Raw genomic sequence first — 21536 nt, 5'->3', positions numbered from 1 at the left:
AATTTATTTAAAAATTATTTAAACAATATAATATACATCATCATTTAAAAATTATTTTCTATTTTTAACATTTTATTTTAACAAAAAACGTATCACTTTAAATTAATCTATGAAAGAGTTACAAGAATTGATTAGAGAAATTTAAAATTCTTGTTTTAGAATATAGATATCTTGAATATTATATTTTGCAACTTTTTATAATTTATAATATATCTCATTTTAGAGAAAACATTTTATAGATTATCCTTTTTTTGTTAATATCAATTTATATATTAAAGATCTTGAATATTATAAATGATTATAAACTAGTATACCTATATTTTATAAATAAAATTTATGTAGACAACATAAAAAGATATCAACTTTAAAAAATCTTTACCTTTAGCATAAATTAATTAATTTCATAGGTTAATATTTAAAATTTAATCTTGTTTTAGAATAAAATTATTTGCATGGAAATAAATAAAAGTTTATTTTAAATCTAGATTTAAAAACAAAATTTTTTAAATTAGAAGTTTTTAAAATCTAGATTTAAAAATCTTAATTCTTTATACATTTAATAAATAATAATAATAGGAAGTTTCTTTTTAATTTACATTTGTTTCTTTCAAATTTACATTTAAAAATATAAATTTTTTTGTATTTAATAAATAATAATAGAAAATTGCTTTTTAATTTAGATTTTAATCTTTAACTTATTTTAAAATTATCCATTGTCTAGTCATTAAAATTACAAGGATAAAAAAATTATGTGGATACCATTGTAGTGTTTTTGATTAATAAAGCAATGTTAACAAGGGCAATAACCCTTTACATACCATAACTATTAAAAATCATAGTGCAGAAACAACACTATAACAACATTAACAACAACTATCAACAAAAGGGACCAAGCCTTTAGAAATCAGAAACAATAGCCGAAAACATAAAAACAAACTACAGGGGTGCCTTGCGCACCCTAGTGGCATCCATGGCGCTGTTCCATTCATTGGACAGAAACTTGTAAAGGTCCCTAGCCTCCTACTTTTCCTCCTCCGTGTCTACAGTATGTTCCCTTAGCAGAGAGAGGGTGAGCATCGAGTTGTGTAACACCTGCGAATGGAAATTGTTAAGGCCCGCCATTTGGGCATCCCAAGAATCCATCTTGCTCTTGAGTTGGTTGACATCATCCTTGATATCCCGCAATTCAAGCATGGGGCTGAGCTTCTCAATCCTCTATGTGATGTCCAACACATCCGTGCTCAACTTTTCCATTTGTTGCAGAGTAGGGACACCCTAGGGGTTCACAGCAGCCATGTCATCCGTAGTCTCTTCAATCTCTTTGGGCATATCTCCAGCAGGGGAGTTATCAATGTCATTACCTAGGCCCATCAGGAGGAGAGATTGCATCACCTGTTAAACCATTTTTCAATCCAATCCAAGTTACCAAAGTCTAGGGCTTTGTTATTAGAAATTTCCTCGCCCATGACACCCTTAATTCCCATGTTCATAGGGGTCGTATCCTTAACTTCAATAGGGTCTTGGGTTTGCAATTCGGAATTAATCGTGTCAATGGCACCAATAGTGGTTGGAACCATAAGGTCCCTAGTCGTATCCACATCCACAACATCCCCATTAGGGGGCCCCATAGTGGTATTAGGGTCCTTTCCCTCCTTGTCCCCAATGGGGTCCTCCTTTGAGTCGAGATTTTCGATCACTGGGGTCTTCTTTTTGTGGCTTTTGGAAGCTAGTTTAGAGGATTTCCTTTTAACCTTAGAATCAAAGGAAGAATTGCCATCAAAGACAATACGTTTGTGTTTAACAGGGGTTTTGCCTTTGCCCTTGGATAGGGAGTGGGAAGCAGTGGGAGAGGCTGACAAAGTTAAACTGGGGGAGACCACCTATAAGGAAATAATCAAGGCATAAGAAGGAAGAGACATGGTGGCCATAGCAAATCCCTCATGAGGATACTTGAAAAATCTAGGGAATGCCATAGACAAGCCGGAAAGCTACTAAGGAGTAGGCATGGGGGGCTAAGAGAGCGAAAGGTTCTGGGGGGGTTAAGGGCCTCATGAAATTTATACAGCTTGTAGATGAGGCCATGGTGAAGGAGGTAGGGTGGCTTATCCCCATGCTTGGGATCCATGGTGTCTTTAATAGAGCTTTAAATAGAATGCAGTAAATAAAAGGGTAGTCAAAGCAAATCATTGTTTTGGAAGTGATTGAGAAGGAGCAAATGATAGTAGTAGAATACCTTATGCCTGCCTTCAAGAGTGAAGTACTTCATGATCATAAGGAAGATCATATTCCATGGGTGTTTGAGCTCCTCCGAACCAAACTCACCTTGTATCTTGACAGGTTCTTTGCAGTTACGGAAGAATAGTTTCAAACCTTCGCTATTTGCAACATGGCTAGTACGCTTCTAGCAATGGCCGTTAAGGGTCAGCTTCGTAGCTTGGTAAATAGTCTCATTAGAGACATCAAAGGCAATGCCGCCCACCGAGACACACCTACCAAACTAGGAGGAGGAAAAAACAGCCAAGAATTGCTCATCGTGGTCCTTCAGGCATTCAAAAAAATCAGCAGCCTCACCTTCAACTCAGAAACTCTAGACCGGGGGGTCATTTTTAAAATCATCCAGATTATCTGGTTTGTATCTAACTCTGTCGCCCCCCATATCCTTGACCAATAAAGCTTCTTTAGTCATGAAAAAATTAGCACATAGAAAGTTGTAGAGACCCTTTGAGAAGCAAGCCAAGAAGAGATAATGGGAAGTGTGCAAGCCACACGTTAATAAATGAGACATGAAGTTGGGCACATGGGAAAAAATGAAGTCACTTTTAGAAATGATTTGCTAGTTACGAGGCATGAAGAGCCAGTAAATATCGGCAGTAACCAACACGTTGCCAATCTAATTGTACCTCATCATGATGTTGTAAGCCTAAAGGAATTGCCAACATAGCAACACGTCCATCATCGCCAGCCTGACCAAAGAAGTCACCACCACATCAAAAGGAATCAAAGGGATATTCCCAAAATTTGAATTATGAAACCAACACCTCCAGTCTACCCCAAGGGAAGAGAGGAGAGTAAAGAAAGCACTTGGCAACCGCTCAATCATTAGTAAAGATTTTGGATTTCTCTTCCTGGAGAAGGAAGTTAACATGGTCCGGGAGGGAATTGTGACTCCTCCAACATCTCAATCCTGAGAGGTTTAGGCCAATGGCCACCAAGGCATCCACCACTATGTTGCCTTCCCTAAAGAAATGCATAATTTTGAATGATTCAAGCATAAAGATGAGCCTTAGGGTGTCCATGATGGTTCCCTCAATGGTTCAATTAATCTTAATCCACCCTTTGACAGCATCAATGATGAGCTTGGAGTTACCCTTAATGTCCATAATCTTGATTCTCATGGTGAGGGAGAGACTAATACCCCAGGCTAAGGCCACAGCGTCAGCTTGATTAGAGGAATGCCCATTTAGGTTACTCGCATAAGCAACAACAAGGGCCCCCAAATGGGATCTGATAACCCCTCCACTAGGAGCCAGACCCCCCTGGTAGCCACATCAAAATTGTGTTTGAAATGTGTAGCCAAAGGGGTCCAAACCATGCTTTGTCTTAGGAGTCTCTTAGAGCAGTCAACAAGAGAGAATGAGAGGGGAATGTTCCAACATCTAGCAATTTACTAGTCCTAGGTAGAGGGGGCTTGGTCATCACCCGGGTTTTAGAAACAGAGATATTCTCAAGAATCAACTTAAGGAATCGAGAAAACACAGTTTCCACAAAGGCCTCTTTATCTCTGAATATCCTATCATTCCTTTCCTTCTAGATACTCCAGCTCACATGAGGGGGGATTTTCTTCCATAGTTGTTGGATAAGGGGGTTGGAAGAGTGGCCCCAAGACTCCTAGGACAAATTTATAATATTATCATTCATAATCCAATAGATATTGAGCTTGTTGTAGACCATCCCCTAGAGCTCCCGAGTAAAGGCATAGTGGAGGAAGAGATGAGCAGGGCTTTCCTCATCGTTTTGGTAGAGGATGCATCTATTAGGGAATTGGAATCCCCACTTGACCAAATTGTCTTGGGTCAAAATTTTGTTGAGGAAATAATTCCACCAATTCAGAAATTAACCTTGGGGATGAGCTGGGGATTCCAGAGCTCCTTCCAAATAGAGGTGTAAATAGGTTCTCTAACAAAGTCGGTGTAGGAAGTTCTGAAAGAGAAGTCTCTAGAGGGGTCCCACTTCCAAATGAATCTATCCTCCCTAGGAAAAGGGGGAGGAACATACCAGCCAAATGCAACAATTCTCCAAGGCCCTCCAAGTGCAGTTGTTGAAATAATCATTGACCCTATCTCCAAAGAAGCTTTCAATAGCATCCTAAGGCCTTCTAAGGGAGGGAAAAAAAGCAAGGGGTCTCTCTCCTAACCAGAAATCCTTCCAGAAGAGAATATTCCTATTATTTCCAATAATCCACCTCAAGCCATGAGATAAAGGGTCCCTACAGCTCAAGATGTTATTCCAAATTTTGGAATCCCTAGGAAGGCCCTCCTCTTTTAGAACAAAGGAAAAGTCCCCATTACCTAGGTACCTGGCCCTGATGATCCTACTCCAGTTCATGTTCTTATTCAAAAGCTTCCAAGAAATTTTGGTAGGGCCTTATTGAACCTTGAGATCTTGTGGGTTCCCAAGCTGCCCATGGCCTTCGTAAGACAAATTTTGTCCCAGCCCACCAAAGTGAGCCTCTACTTTTCTTCCATTCCCATCTAGAGGAAAGCCTTTTGGATATTCTCCAGCTTAGCAGCCATAGCCACATAAATCTTTAAAAGGGAGAAAAAGTACTTAGGCAATCCCTAGGGGGAGGAGGAGAGCGGCTGCAATTTTCCAGCACTACTAAGGAATCTACCTTTCCAACCAACCAATTTCTTCTGCATTCTTTCAAGGATAGAGATCCAGAAGGAATTAGAGACATCTTTAACAATCAAGGGAGGCTTAGGTGATGAATAAATGATGAACAGTTAGTACCAAACCGGTATTGAGAGGGGGAAGGTGAATTAGTATAGGCAAAAACACTTTTCCTAAACCGGTTTGACTGCAAACGGTGCACTTGACTGGCAAGTGCTAACACCAGTCTAAACCAGATTACTATCGATAAAACACAGTGAGAATGTCAAAGACATAAACTGGTAACCCTTAGCTTTCCTTATGATCTAATACCTCATTTCTACTTCACCCTTATGCATAAACAGGTAATCTATCATCAAAAATATAATGACTGCTAGTTCAACATATTTTACCAATTTGACATAAAACACTAAACTATCACAAGAAAAGCATCACACATAATACACTGATTTTTCACGTGGAAACCCAACTGGGAAAAACCAAGGTGGGGATGAATACCCACAAGCTGTTCTTTGAACTCTTTTGAAGTTTGCTCTATTAGGAGCCTAGTCCGGTTAGAGACTTTTACAATAGGTTCTGCTAGGAACCAATCCTGCTAGGGATCACCTAGTTAAGGAATGGCTAAATACCTAGTTAAAGGTTAGAACCCTGTTAAAGGTTTGAAGAACTCATTGAATTGAGTCACCATGTTAAAGAATTTACACAAAAGCCTGTTAAAGCTACCCGATTAAGGGATTTTCCAACTACTAAAATGGTTAGAAGTCAGTAGGTAATACACTAATCTGATAACAACACTCAATGCCAAGGCAAATCCACTTAAGCTCCTTTTCTTCTATAATCAAACTCTGCAGGTATCAACACACTTCTCCGATCAAGCAAGAATCAAGTATCACTCACTAGGATACACACATACCATTTGCCAACAACTTCAAAATGAAAAACATCATCAACCTTATAGGAAACAGATAGGTTGGTAGCATAAACCCTAAACCCTAAACATTTAGGTTTTACAATCCAATCAGTTCAATCCTGGCTGTTAATCACATTGCATCGAATACAACAATCTTGAATAGATCTCAAGATGTTCTCCAATGTTTATTCTTTGCCACTTCAGGAAGCTGATAACTCATCACGCGCTCTCCACCATTTATAGAGACTTCGCATATTCTCGAGGTAGATAGGATCACTCTCCATGCACGATCCTCAAGGAAATCCTTCACATGCACAAGACTGATGTGGCAACGCTTATCTGGTCTTCATGCAATGTTAACTCATCACAAGATGTCATTGGTTGAATCGCACAATCTTGGAATGCATCAACCACAAACCCCGAAGTTGAGACTACCAACCGGTAGTCATGCCAAATGAAACCCCAATGCAAAACTTCCATTTACTAGTTCTCATTCCAACATACCTATTCACCTTGAACAAACATACGCTTCACTTTTTCACAAATATCGGTTTACATCATCATACCAGTTCTCTTGCTAGTTTGCTTACTACACCATACTGGTTCATACTTTAGCATATTGACATCAATGACAACATACAATATCACCATGTCATCATGCTCTACACATATGCCAACACTAGGTAGGTTCTCTTCTCATAGTTAAAGAAGTAAATGTTTCTCTTCTCATAGTTAATGTGTTGGCGAGTTAATGTGTTGGTGAGAGGCCAGAGCATAGGTGTTGAGAAAGGATTTCCAAGCCTTAGCTTCCCACATAGATGAGATACCAAAAAGAATAGTGTCATTGATGAACTGCAGTAGAACATTAGGAGGTGTCATACAGGAAAGTTTAATGCCTAATAGAGCTCCCCTCCAAACCAAAGAATTTAAGTTAGAAGCCAACTCTTCAGCAAGGATGATGAATAGGTAAGGGGAGAGAGGATCCCCTTGTTGTAACCCTCTGGAGGCCTTGAAGTTCTCCAGGGGGCTCCCGTTTAGAAGCACAGCGTAGATGACCATAGATATGCATTCCCCAATAAGTTTGATGAGTTTATCTCCAAACCCCATAGCTTTGAGAACTTTGAGAAGGAAGTTCTAGTAGACTCTATCATAGGCCTTGGAGATGTCAAGCTTGAGCACCATCCTTGGCTGATGACACTTATCCATGGAGTCAATAATCTCATGAGTAGAGATGATCAGATCATGAATCTGTTTACCTAGGATAAAACCCTTCTGGGAAGGTCTAATCCTTCATGCGCACAAGACTGATGTGGTAACACTTATCTAGTCTTCATACAATTCTAACTCATCACAAGATGTCATCGGTTGAATTGCACAATCTTGGAATGCATCAACTGAAAACCCTGAAGCTAAGACTACCAACTGATAGTCATGCCAAATGAAACCTCGATGCATAACTTCCATTTACCGGTTCTCATTCCAACATACCGGTTCTCTTTCCAGTTTGCTTACTACACCACACTGCTTCATACTTCAGCATATTGACATCAATGACAACATACATTATCATCATGTCATCATGCTCTTCACATATGCCAACAATCTCCCCCTTTGGCATTGATGGCAATATACAAAGATATATTTCTGCTTCTGCTTCACATCTTCTCCCCAATACTGTAGATATCTTCTCCGCTTCATATCTTCTCCCCCTTTGACAACAATACCAAAGTGGAGACATACACATCTATGTTCCACTATGCTACTCCCCCTAAGGAGAAGCATCCTTCAACACACCAATCCAAAAAAAGATATATCAATGTAAGACTTGACTGATGTGGAGCACACACCTTTAGTTCACCTCTTGAAGGGGCAGCACCCCTAATTCACCTCTCAAATAGGTAAAGGTAGCCTTTAGTAGAGGCTCGGTGAAATGTCTGCTAACTGCTCCTTACTGGAAACATGTTCCAGTACAACCTCTTTGTTCTAAACCGTTTCTCTCAAGAAATGATACTTGAGCTCAAAGTGCTTGGTTCTAGCATGTAAAACTGGATTCTTGGAGATATTAATTGCACTTGTGTTGTCACAAAACATACTTACTAGTTCAAATACAAGAACTTTGAAGCCATTTAATACATGCTTCATCCAAATTCTCTAGGTGCAGTTCATAAATGTTGTAACATACTCTGCTTCTTCTATAGACTAAGAGATACAACTTTGCTTCTTACTCATCCATGAGACTAGTCTACCACCAAGAAAGAATGCAGCACTGGTTGTGCTCTTCTAGTTGTTCACATTACCAGCCGAATCAGCATCTGTAAACACTTTCAAGTGGAAATCACTACTGTATGGATACCATAATCCATAATCAATAGTTCCCTTTAGATATCTAAGAATCCTCTTGACGGCTACCAAGTGGGATTCCCTTGGGCATTTCTGGAATCATGCAGTAATGCCCACTGCATGTGCAATGTCCGGTCTGCTATGTACTACATAGTGCAACTTACCAATCATTGATCGGTATTCCTTCTCATTTACCAACACCGAGTCATCCTCCTTTGATAGTTTACAACCAGTCACCATTTGTGTACCAACCAGTTTGTTGTCTTCCATGCCAAAGGTCTTCAAAACCTGTTTGACATACTTGGACTAAGTGATAAAGATTCCATCTTTCATTTGTTGAATCTATAGTCCAATGAAGAACTTATTCTCCCCTATAAGTGACATCTCAAATTCCTTTTTCATCTCATCTACAAAATCATGACTCATCTTGTCATCTCCTCCAAAAATTATGTCATCAACAAATACCTCACAGATTAGAATCTGATCTCCTATTGACTTCAGATAGATATTACTATCTTCACTTGTTCTCTCAAATCCAATCTTCACAAGATGGGAGTGCAAGTGTTCATACCATGCTCTAGGTGCCTGCTTTAGTCCATACAAGGCTTTATGTAGCCTACACACCATGTCACTATCTTCTGATAGGGAAAACCCATCTGGTTGCTCTATATACACCTCCTCTTCAAGTATTCCATTTAGGAATGCAGATTTTACATCCATTTGATATAATTTGAACCCCTTGAAGGTTGCATATGCAAGAAGCATACAAACTCCTTCCAATCTGGCTACTGGAGCAAAGGTTTCTCCATAGTCTTCTCCTTCTTTTTGATCATATCCTTTGCACACCAGTCTAGCTTTGTTTCTTACCATTGTGCCATCTTCATTCAGTTTATTTTGTAAGACCCATTTGGTGCCTATGACATTTTTATGCTCAGGTCTGGGTACTAAAGACCATGTATCATTCTTTTCTATCTGGTCATGTTCCTCTTCCATTGCCTTGATCCAGTCTTCATCTTTATGTGCCTCTTTGAATGTTTTAGGCTCAAATTCAGAGATCATGCAAGAGTTTTCTTTGACCTTTCTTCTTGTAAGAATTCTTGCATCCTTATCTCCTATGATCTGCTTTGGATCATGATTCAACTTTACATACCTAGGAATGATCTTAGTTGGTTCCTCTTGCTTTTCTTCTTCATTCTCATCTTCATCAGCATCAGCATCTACCGGTGTAGGAGCATTGTTACTAGTGCTAGGCTGTTTGCAACTGGTTGCCAAAAGGTTACTAGCGGTTCATCTCCTACTTGCTCACTATCGGTTTCCTTAGGTTTCTCAGAGGTTTCATCAACTCTAACATTTATACTTTCAACAATTCTTTGAGTCCTATTGTTGAAACATTTGAGAGCTTTGCTCTTTGTGGAATACCCTAGGAATATTCCCTCATCACATTTTGCATCAAACTTGCTTTGATGTTCACTCCTTTTGATATAGCATTTTCTACCAAACACTCTAAAGTAGCTTACCATAGGTGTCTTACTAGTCCAATACTCATAAGGTGTTTTATCCTTACCCTTTTTGATGGGTACCCGGTTCATTGTGTAGACTATAGTGCTCACCGCTTCTCTCCAAAAGGTGTGAGCAACTTTTCCTTGGATCAGCATTTTTCTGGCTGCTTCAACTACAGTCTGGTTATTTCTCTCTGCTAGGTCATTCTACCGCAGAGTCTGTGGGGTAGATAGTTTCCTCTTGATGTTGTTCTGTTCAGAGTACTTATTGAATTCACTAGAAGCGAATTCTCTTCCTTGATCAGTTCTTAGGCACTTAATCCTCTTACTGCTTTCTTTTTCAACAAGTGCTCTGAAGGCTTTGAACTTTCCAAAGGCTTTAGACTTGTGCTTCAAGAATGTGACCCACATCATTCTTGAGAAATCATCAGTAAGAATCATAAAATACCTATCTCCCTACACACTCCTAGTTTTCATAGGACCACACAAATCAGTATGCACAAGATCAAGTAAATTGTCTGTAATGAAAAATTTACCTTTGAAGGTTGAGGAAGACATTTTCCCCAGTTGACACTCTCTACACAAAGGATTTTCTGGTTTGCTCAGCATAGGCAATCCTCTAATTGACTTGATCTTACTGGCCTTCACAACATTATCAAAGTTTACATGGTAGAGTCTCCTATGCCATGTCTAACTATTATCAAACTTAGCCATTAGACATGTACTGATATTTACATTTAGCTGAAATAGGTTACCTTTGGTCTATATATTGGTGGCCATCAGTTCACCACTTTTACCTTTTATTTTACACACTCCACCTCTGAATTCTAGAGTGAGTCCATTATCATTCAGCTGGGCAACACTCAAAAGGTTGTGTCTGAGACCTTCTACCCAATACACACTTTCAGCACTGCTTTTTCCATTTAGAGAGATGGACCCTCTTCCTTTTACCATACATGGTGCATCATTACCAAAATGAACCACACCACCATCATACTCTTCTAGAGATCTAAACTTACTCCGGTCACTAGTCATATGGTGAGAACAGCCATTGCCAATAATCCACTCATTGGAATTATCAAAGTGGGAGACAAGAGACTTCTTGTCTAACACATCTTCCTTAACTGCTACAAACACAATGTCTTCACTATCTTCATCTTCTGATTCCTCATCAGTGACACCTTCATCAATTGCTACAAAATAGTTTCTCCTGTTTCCTCCTTTGAACTTCTTGAACTTCTTGAACTTCTCCGGTTTGTCCTTGTTATCACCATTAGGATAGTCTATAGCAATGTGTCCTATGCTATTGCAAGAAAATTATTTCAAAGGGAGCTTACCTCTATATTTACCGGTTCCCTTAGGAAGTCTCTTGGCAAGAACAACTTCAAATTCCATCAGGATCTCCTCATCATCCATTTCTCTGCTTTGTCTTGGTTCACCACTGGTACTAGCTTCTTTACCCTTTCTAGATGGTGTAGGAGATGCTCTAAAGGCTAATTCAGTCTTCTGAATACTGCCATCATAATTATTTAGCTCATAAGTTGTCAACTTAGCAATGATGGAGTCTAGGGATACCTTTGTCTTGTCTATAAACCTCAACTTCTGAATAGCAGCAACCCTTATTGCATAGACTGGTAGTAAGGATCTCAAAACTTTTATACCAATAGTGGAATCATCTATTATACTACCTGCACTCTTGATGTCTCCAACAATAGTTTTGATTCTTATTCCATATTGTTGAATGGTCTCTCGTTCAACCATCCGCATGTCTTCAAACTTTCCCCTAAGGATCTCTTCCTCAGCTTGTTTCACATGCTCATCACCGCCATAGATATTCTCAAGAGCATCCCATACTTCTTTGGGATTGTCTTTATCCTGAACATCAATAAACTCAATTTTAGATAGACTGCTGATTAGGGCTTCCATGACTTGTCCATTCTCCTGAATCTCTCTCTTTTGATCATCGGTGAGAGTATCGGTAGGGATAACATAAGCATTCTCAACATAGCTCTAGTGTTGAGCACCCATGCTTTTGATGTATATCTTCATTTTGTCCTTCCATATTTTAAAGGTGTCTCTATTGAACTTTGGACTTTCCCTCTTCATCATTAGAGTAGGATCTTTTCCTCAAGTGGTTAAGCTTACAACACAGAGGACCTAGAAGATGCTTTGATACCAATTGATGAATAAATGATGAACAGTTAGTACCAAACTGGTACTGAGAGGGGGGGTGGTGAATTAGTACAAGCAAAAACACTTTTCCTGAACTGGTTTGACTGCAAACAGTGCACTTGACTGGCAAGCGCTAACACCGGTCTAAACCAGATTACTACCGGTAAAACATAGTGAGAATGTGAAAGACATAAACCGGTAACCCTTAGCTTTCCATACAATCTAATACCTCATTTCCACTTCACCCTTATGCATAAGCAAGTAATTTATCATAAAAAATATAATGACTTCGAGTTCAACATATTTTACCAGTTTTACATAAGACACTAAACCATCACAGGAAAGGCATCACACATAACACACCGATTTTTCACGTGGAAACCCAACTGGGAAAAACCATAGTGGGGATGAATACCCACAAGCTTTTCTTTGAACTCTTTTGAAGTTCTCTCTATTAGGAGCCTAGTCTGGTTAGAGACTTTTACAATAGGTTTTGCTTGGAACCGATCCTGCTAGGGATCACCCAGTTAAGGAATGGCTAAATACTAGTTAAAGGTTAGAACCCTGTTAAAGGATACCTCACAAGAGGATTTGAAGAACTCATTGAATTGAGTCACCATGTTAACGGATTTACACAAAAGCATGTTAAAGCTACCCTGTTAAGGGATTTTCCAATGGCTGAAATGGTTAAAGGTCAATAGGTAATACACTGATATGATAACAACACTAAATGCCAAGGCATATCCACTTATGCTCCTTTTCTTCTGCAATCACACTCTGCAGGTATCAACACACTTCTTCGGTCTAGCAAGAATCAAGTATCACTCACTGGGATACACACATACCATTTGCCAACAACTTCAAAATGAAAAACATCATCGACCTTATAGGAAACAGATAGGTCGGTAGCATAAACCCTAAACCCTAAACATTTAGGTTTTACAATCCAGTCGGTTCAATCCTGACCATTAATCACACTGCATCAAATACAACAATCTTGAGTAGATCTCAAGGTGTTCTCTAATGTTAATTCTTTGCCGCTTCAGGAAGATGATAACTCATCATGCGCTCTCCATTGTTTATAGAGACTTCGCACATTCCCGAGGTAGATAAGATCACTCTCCATGCAAGATCCTCAAGGAAATCCTTCATGCACACAAGACTGACGTGGCAACACTTATCTAGTCTTCATACAATGTTAACTCATCACAAGATGTCATTGGTTGAATCACACAATCTTGGAATGCATCAACAGGAATCCCCGAAGCTGAGACTACCAATCGATAGTCATACCAAATGAAACCTTGATGCAAAACTTCCATTTACCAGATCTCATTCCAACATACCTGTTCACCTTGAACAAACATACCGCTTCAATTTTTCACAAATACCAGTTTACATCATCATAGCGGTTCTCTTGCCAGTTTTCTTACTACACCATACCAGTTCATAATTCAGCATATTGACATCAATGACAACATACAGTATCATCATGTCATCATGCTCTGCACATATGCCAACACTAGGTAGGTGCCAGGGAGGGAGGCCCTTTGACAACCAAGGATTTTGTAGACTTTATCTTGGAGTTGGACATGAGTGTGAAAGAAGTAAATGTTTCTCTTCTCATAGTTAATGTGTTGGCCAGAGGCTAGAGCATAGGAGTTGAGAAAGGATGTCCAAGCCTTAGCTTCCCACATAGAGGAGATACCAAAAAGAATAGTGTCATCGACAAACTGTAGCAAAACATTAGGAGGCGTTGCACAGGAAGGTTTAATGCCCAGTAGAGCTCCCCTCTGAACCATAGAATTCAAGTTAGAAGCCAACACTTCAGCAAGGATGATGAAAAGGTAAGGGGAGAGAGGATCCCCTTGTCGTAACCCTCTGGAGGCCCTGAACTTCTCCAGGGGGCTCCTGTTGAGAAGCATAGTGTAGGCGACCATAGATATGCATTCCCCAATAAGCTTGATGAGTTTATCTCCAAACCCCATAGCTTTGATAACTTTGGAAAGGAAGTTCTAGTTGACTCTATCATAGGCCTTGGAGATGTCAAGCTTGAGCACCATCCTTGGCTGATGACACTTATCCATGGAGTGAATAATCTCATGAATAGAGATGATCGCATCAAGAATCTGTTTACACGGGACAAAACCTTTCTGGGAAGGGCTAATCAAAGGATCCAAGAAAGGTTTGAGCCTATTAACAAGAACTTTGTTGAAAAATTTATAAATAGTGTTGCAGAGATTGATAGGGTGGATGTCCTTTAGGATAGATGCCTCCTGAGTTTAAGGGACAAGGGAAATGAAGGTTTGATTGAGCTTGTTGAGAATCCTTTTAGATTTGAAAAAATCCCTGGTGGCCAGAACAACATCAGGGCCCACCACATCCCATAAATCTTGAAAAAAAGCTACGGGGAAACCATTAGGACCCTGGGCTTTGAAGGAACCCATAGAAAAAATAGCAGACCTGACTTCCTCTTGAGAAACAGGGGCCAAAATGAGGTTATTATCTTCGACCGAGAGGGGTGGTGGGAGGTAGTTAAGAAGATCCTCCCCAACAAGGGCCGCCAGGTCACCATCTTCCCTAAACAAAGTGGCAAAATAGTTGGCAGTTAGTCTACTCAAATTGTCCTCATCCTTGACCTCTTGATTGTTATCATCCATGAGGGAGGAGATGTGGTTTCTATGCCTGTGGATAATAGCAGATCTATTAGAAAAAGTCGTATTCTCGTCACCCTCCTTGAGCCATTGAACCCTAGATTTCTGTTTCCAGTAAAGTTCTTCTTTGTGGGAGTTTTCCTTCCATTTTCTATGAGAGCAGGCTCCTCCATATGGATAGCTTCAAGGGAGTCACCTTGATCAATGCGGTCTTGGATAACAGTTAGTTTACTATTGATCTCCTTTTTTGCTTGAAGATATCCCCGAAGGAGTATTTATTCCAACCCTAGATGTTTCTTTTGACCAAGTCGAGCCTCTAGACAATCTAGAACATAGGTGTGCCACATATGTAGGTGCTCCACCATCTTTTAATGCAATCCTTGAACTCCGAATGAGAGTTCTACATAATTTCATACCGAAAAGGATGATTTTTCCTTGTGGCATTTGTGGTATTCCAAAGGAGGAGGGGGTTGTGGTCAGAGACAGTTTTGGGGAGGGCAGTGAGCTTCAAGGAGGGACCAATTCCCCAATTTCCCAAGAAGAGAAATCTTTCAAGTTTGACCTGAATAAGATCCTTTCCCTTCCTAAGATTGGACCAAGTGAATTTTTGCCCCGTTAGTTCCACATCGATCGGCCAATTCCTACCAATGAATTCGGCAAGATCAGTCATGATGTCAGATTACTCTGGACAGCCTCCCAACTTCCCAGAGGGGATCAAAGGAGAGTTGAAATCACTTGCAATCAACCAGTGGACATTGGCCTTATTTTATATTAGAGCAGATATGTCATTCCAGAGATTTAGTCTACCCGATCTGACCATTGTAGTGTTACTCTCCATTATAATTTTTAGTTTTTAGCATATTTTGAAGATTACATTGAATAATGTTACATTTCAATTTCCAAATGTATTTATTCAACTCTGATTCTCTACATTGGTATGAGTCAATCTTAATTTAAAATGAATATTAAATTTCTTTCCATATAATCATTGCAATTATTAAAGTTATCTTTGAATTTATATAAATTTAATAGTCATACTCAAAGAGATTAAATAGATAAACTTTGCAACTACTGTGCTTCCATCTCCATACCCATCTGCTAGATTTTCTCAATAGCGATTTAGAAATGCAAAATGCAATGTTTCCACCTATTCTGTAGGTGAAATGCTGTTAATTTATATGTCTAGTTTTTCATATGATAGGTCATATGAGTATTCATTAGCTATTTTTGAATTTTATTGTGTATGAGATTTATCAATGTTTGGAATTAAATTTTATGATCAATGATGTTAAAAAACTCATACACAATAGCTAATGAATATTTCTATAGATCATAGAAATCTAATAGCATCAATGATCATACGAATATCTAGTTTACAAATGGGTTGGTCTGCCTATCCCTCTTTTGTGCAATTTGTTTCATATCAGCATTTTATTCATATCAATTATTGTGGGTATTAAAATGTTCATTTTTTAAATATATATACATGAATATATATATATATATATATTTGTGTGTCAATATATGTACATATATATACATATATATACATATACATGTATACATATATTTGTATATATACAAATACATGTGTGCACACTTCCTTCTCCATCTCTTTATTAGATATTTTCTTATATATTTTTCCTTCATTATCATCACATTTGATAGCTTTATTTTTAACATTGATGATAAATGTAGTATGCTTTATTATTATAATTCAAAAGACAAACACATTCATTATTTGTAATATTACAAGAATCGTAATCATCTATTTTCATTCAATTAGAATCGACATTATGTTAAATATATATTCTCATGAACATGAATATCCTCTAACTATATCACATTTTTGTCAATAAAATTTTGAGTTTTATGCTTTATGCTTCAGTGTGATATGTCTACATATTGATCTACAAGTGCAAATATATAGAATCTCTCCTGTATGATTTTGGGTCATCTTTTATTCTTCAATAAGTTTGAAGTTTATAAAAGAAAATATCGGACAAATAACCAATGAGGATTGCTATAATCCCACTGGATTTGATCTGATCTTCGCTGCAATGTTAGAAGATGCAAGAGACTTGTGCTTAGACCTCCCTTATGATTCGCCTCCTATAGAACTAATGCTCACTAAGCGAGAACAAATCCTTAAAAGGTAATTTTTGCAGTCGGTTATTTATTCAAAGGTAATTTTTACAATTAGGTTATTTATTCAATACTTTTGAATCCCAGTACTTATTTTTATTTATTCTTATAGTTTGATTCTTGCTTTCATTTTTGCAGTATATGAATAGATCATCTCAATGAGTACAAACCATCTATGGTTTTCATCATTGAGGGTATTCGGAACATTGTTGACTGGGATAAAGTGTTAAGACATGAGAGCACGGATGGCTCACTCTTCCATTCTCCCTCTGCAACTGCTTGTGCTCTGAAGCATACTAGAAAATCTAGTTGCCTTATGTATTTGAATTCAATGCTAGAAAATTTGGAGAGTGGAGGTTGGTCCTTAAAAGTTTATGTATATGCTTTGATGATATTTTATCATGTTCATACACATTGAACATGCATTATTTTGTTGGTGCAGTGCCTAGTGTTTATCCCATAAAGTTGATTACTGGTCTTTCAATGGTGGATATGTTGGAGAGGTTAGGTATAGCGAGACATTTCAAATGTGAGACAAAACAAGTTCTAGATAATGTCTATAGGTAAGTGATAAATCCTTTGCTTATGATTGGATAATGTAGTTTCTATCCTTGGTTTCCATTTTTTCTGAAATCAATATTTTGAATGGGCAGATGCTGGAAAGAGAATGAAATAATTCAGGGAATATCATCAACATCAGACATAATTAACAGTTCTATCAGTTTCAGGATTCTAAGATCCAATGGATATGATGTGTCTCCAGGTTTTTTGAACAAACCAAACAATGTTTTAAGTTAACTTGATTGTCTCTCATATTTTTCTCTGTTAAGCATGAGTACCAGTTATGATGGATATGCAATTTTGGGTATGGTAGTTTCTAACTCAAAAGAATAATTTACTACTAGAGTCTAGATTTGGGGACATTTCATGTGATGCATAATTCAATAAATTTTTGTTTCTTACTAATGAAACCAACAATTCTGTAGATCTCTTTCTCAATTATTTAAAAAATGGCGACTTCCTACAATCTCTAGAAAATAGTGGCCAATCTTTGATAGCAATGCTGAATTTGTACAAAGCATCTCAGTTGATGTTCCAAGGTGAACGAGTTTTCGAAGAAGCAAAATCCCTCTCCCAAAACTATCTTGAGAATATCAAAATGGATGAACAAAATACAGTCCTCAGTGAAGAGGTAATCAAATTAATCCTTAGGGTACAAATGACTATTCTTTGAAATTATGTCTTTCATTAAGCTTTGTAGGTAATCCATTCCTCGCAGGTTAAGTATGCGCTCGCTGTCTCTTGGTAGGTTAGTTTGGAGAGAATAGAACATTTAAGATACATCAAAAACTATGGTTTTGATGATATTCGGATAGGAAAGACCTCTTACCGGTAACCTTTCATAGATCTACATGGTCCATTTCATTTATTTTGGTTTAAAGTATATATATCACCTACTTCAATAGTGTTAAAAATTGACCCTTGGAATTCGATTGCAGAATCCCTTGTTTAGGTAATGATTGTTTTCTAAGTTTAGCCAAGAATGACTACAATATTTGCCTAGCAGTGCAAAAGGAGGACTTGCAGCAGTTAGAAAAGTAAGTACAAAGCTTATGGAAACAATTGGAATAACACGAGTGCCACCACTGAGTTAGATTTACACTGAGAGGTTGATAAGGGTTTCTGTTTTTGTCTACCATAACAGATGGAGTGTAGACTCTAAACTTGGTAGCCTACACTTTGCTCGAAACACTGTTGTAGACTCCTATTTTTCTGCTGCCTCAACACTTTTTAGCCCTGAAATGTCTACTGCACGCATCGTATGGACTAAGATTGCAGCTCTTACTGTGTTAATGGATGATTTTTATCACGTGGCCAGTTCAGACTCCATTGAAGAGCTTCAGTACTTTGTTGATGCTGTTAAGAGGTAATTGTATCATAAGTTATATAGCTATCATATACATTCCACCCTAAAAACCCTAATTCTGTATATGTAGAGAGGAATTGCCTATATTACTTGTTCTTGATATAGTTTCTGGATTAGATTGTGTGAGTTTGTTTGCATCAACGTTTCAGATCACATTCGGTGATCCATCATCAGGATGATAGAAACCCAACTTTTTACTTTACTATTTCATGAGCTTTCATTCATCCTGATGATGGATCACAGAGTGTGATTTGAACCGTTGATGCAAACAAATTCACATAAACTAATCTAGAAGCCATATCAAGAACTATTATGAATTGTGAAAAACTAATATCTTTATATTACTTGTTTCAAATGTCTCGCAGGTGGGATCCAACAGTGATTTGTAATCATTCGGACAATGTGAAAATTTTGTTCTCTGCAATTTATAACACTGTCAATGATATTGCTCAGGATGCCTGGGCCTTTCAAGGTAGGGATCTGAGCACCCATTTAAGGGAAATGGTGTGTATATTGTTGAGAAACATGTGTCTCAACCTTTCAATCTTTTTCTGGAAAATTCCAGAATTTGTTTGAGGTAGTTTTCCACATGTTTATGCATTGGAAAATGGTTAGTGAGTTGTTAAAAATGAGTCTTGTCTATAGTAGAATATAGGTGGGCCATTTTTAGAGCCTTAATGACTCATTCTGTGACTTTTAAGAGGGTCTAAGCTAGGGGACAAAATTATGGACGGGATTACTATTTTAACCTGGTTGTTTTTCCATTTTGGAAATGTAAATGTCAAAAATGGGCACCATGTGGCATGGTGGTTAAGCCCATGGTTTTGTAAAACCACAAGTGGTTTCTAGGTTGTAAAATCACTATAAAAGGAGGGCTTGGGGAGGAGTTTGATAATTGAGTTTTTTGCAAGACTGGATGCTAGAAGGAGTCTCTCTGAGTTCGAGTTGTGGTGATGTGCTCTTGTAAGAACTTGCATTGCAAGTGTATTGTAATCAGCTTGATTTGATAATACATTGTGCGAGTTTTGGAGGGTGGGGTTTTTCTCCCAGAAGGGTTTCCCCTCGGTAATCACTGTGTTATGTGTTCACTACTATTTTGTTTATGCTTTATTGTGCATTTCTTGATATCTTAGTAATATTTAAGTTGAAAGTTGCATAACCGTCCTCTCAAGATTAGTGTAGGAAGCGTTTCCGCACACCTTTGCTTCCTTACATATATTTTTCATGAATATGAATTACTTGACGGTATGGGAACAAAATTTCTTTCAACAAGCTTTATAAAACAAAATCGTTAGAATAACCCATTAATGCTTTTTTGTGCTTAATCTTATAGTGGTACAAGCTAGCAATCTCAATGATGGAGGAGGCTGAATGGGTCAAACACGGATATATACCAACATTGGAGGAATACATCAAAACTGGAAAAATTACTATCGGACTGGAACCAATTGTTTTTACAGCACTCTATTTTGTAGAGCCTGAGATTTCAGAGCTAACCATCAACCATCATGAGTACAACAGTCTAATGGATCTCGTCAGTATTTGCGGGCGTCTTTTGAATGACATTCTGACCTACGAGGTAATAGGTTGGATTTAAACAATATATTTAAAATTTTGATATCAAAGTATATGATTTTTCAATTAAAAAACAATTTATTATTGTAATTTAAGACGAACTATCTAAACAGATTAAAACTTATAATATACTTTTAGTTGAAACATCTCAACCAAATCATGTCTTTGCAATACTTCAATTTTTATGAAATGATGAGATGAGAAAGTAAATTATTCATATGTTTTTCAGAGGGAGACCAAGCAAGGAAAGATAAACTGCGTGTCACTGTTCATGAAAGAATATCCAGGGACATCTGTTGAGAATGCTACTGAGTGGATGAGACAAACAGTAAATGAAAGCACACAAAAACTACTGAGGAACTTATTGCAGCCTAGCGTTCTACCTCGCGAGAGCAAGCAGTTATATTGGAATCTAGCCAAAATTGTCCACCTATACTACCTCAACAGTGATGAAATCACGTCTCCCACTGCAATGCTTAAACATGTAAGGGCAATTATTAATGATCCTGTATCATAAATTCTAAAAGAGAGTGTTTGAGATAGTACCACCTGGTGCTATTAATAAAGAGAATCCTTGTCAATGGATTAAGGAAATATCTAAAATATTTCTTTTTATTCAATAAAAATAAGAGTACAGTTATTATAGTAGTTAAAAAGAAAAAAATATTGGTAGAATATTTTGAATTTGTTTCTGTGTAAAAATAATTAGAATATGTATCATTTTTAATTCAAAGTAATTATGTATTGTCTTGCCTCATCAATTTTTGGTTAAAAATAGTTTGGTGTCGTTTAAGTTTCTATTTGTTGAATTTGAATTAGCTCTTTATTCATTTAATTAAGCTATCCATTCAAATATAAAATAATGTATGATCCAAAACATTAGGTTATAATTAATTGTATACTTTTAATTGTAGAGTGAGAAGTAATGAATTTTTTAATTTTATTTTTTTGAGGTTTCAATTTCAATTGTATTTCTTTAATTTTGGATTATGGTAAATGCTTCTAATTAAAGTTATGAATTAGAGTGGGCAAACCCTAAAAGTGAAAATAGCAATCAATGATAATAAAAATTAGTAAGGAACAATGGGAGACAAAACACAATAATAAACCACAACACCCCACCCAAGAGAAGAACAAACCTTATGGCAAAATTCCACAAAAGAATAGAACCACTTCTTAAAGTGGTTTGAATCCAAAATGCATTAGAAAGCTTTCTTTTGATCCAACAACATAATACTTATCCAAATCAAATTCTTGTTGAGAATTACAATCTTAATTTTTTGAATAATTAGTTTCATTATCAAAAATATCCAGTAGGGATTTTAATGTTATTTCTAAAATCCTACATATAAAACCAAGAGTTATAATATCTATTAGACATATATTAGGTCTAAGTCAAAGTCATATTTGCAACCTAATTAACA

At 37.4% G+C, this 21536-nt stretch overlaps 1 pseudogene; it reads left to right on the top strand.

Moving 5' to 3' along the window:
* Positions 1–2386: 2386 nt before the first annotated feature.
* LOC131043464 (terpene synthase 6, chloroplastic-like) lies at positions 2387–20742 on the top strand (annotated as a pseudogene).
* The last annotated feature ends 794 nt before the right edge of the window (positions 20743–21536 follow it).

Source organism: Cryptomeria japonica, chromosome 4, assembly GCF_030272615.1.
Source record: "Cryptomeria japonica chromosome 4, Sugi_1.0, whole genome shotgun sequence".
NCBI lineage: Eukaryota > Viridiplantae > Streptophyta > Pinopsida > Cupressales > Cupressaceae > Cryptomeria > Cryptomeria japonica.
This window is presented reverse-complemented; position numbering and strand designations above follow the sequence as displayed.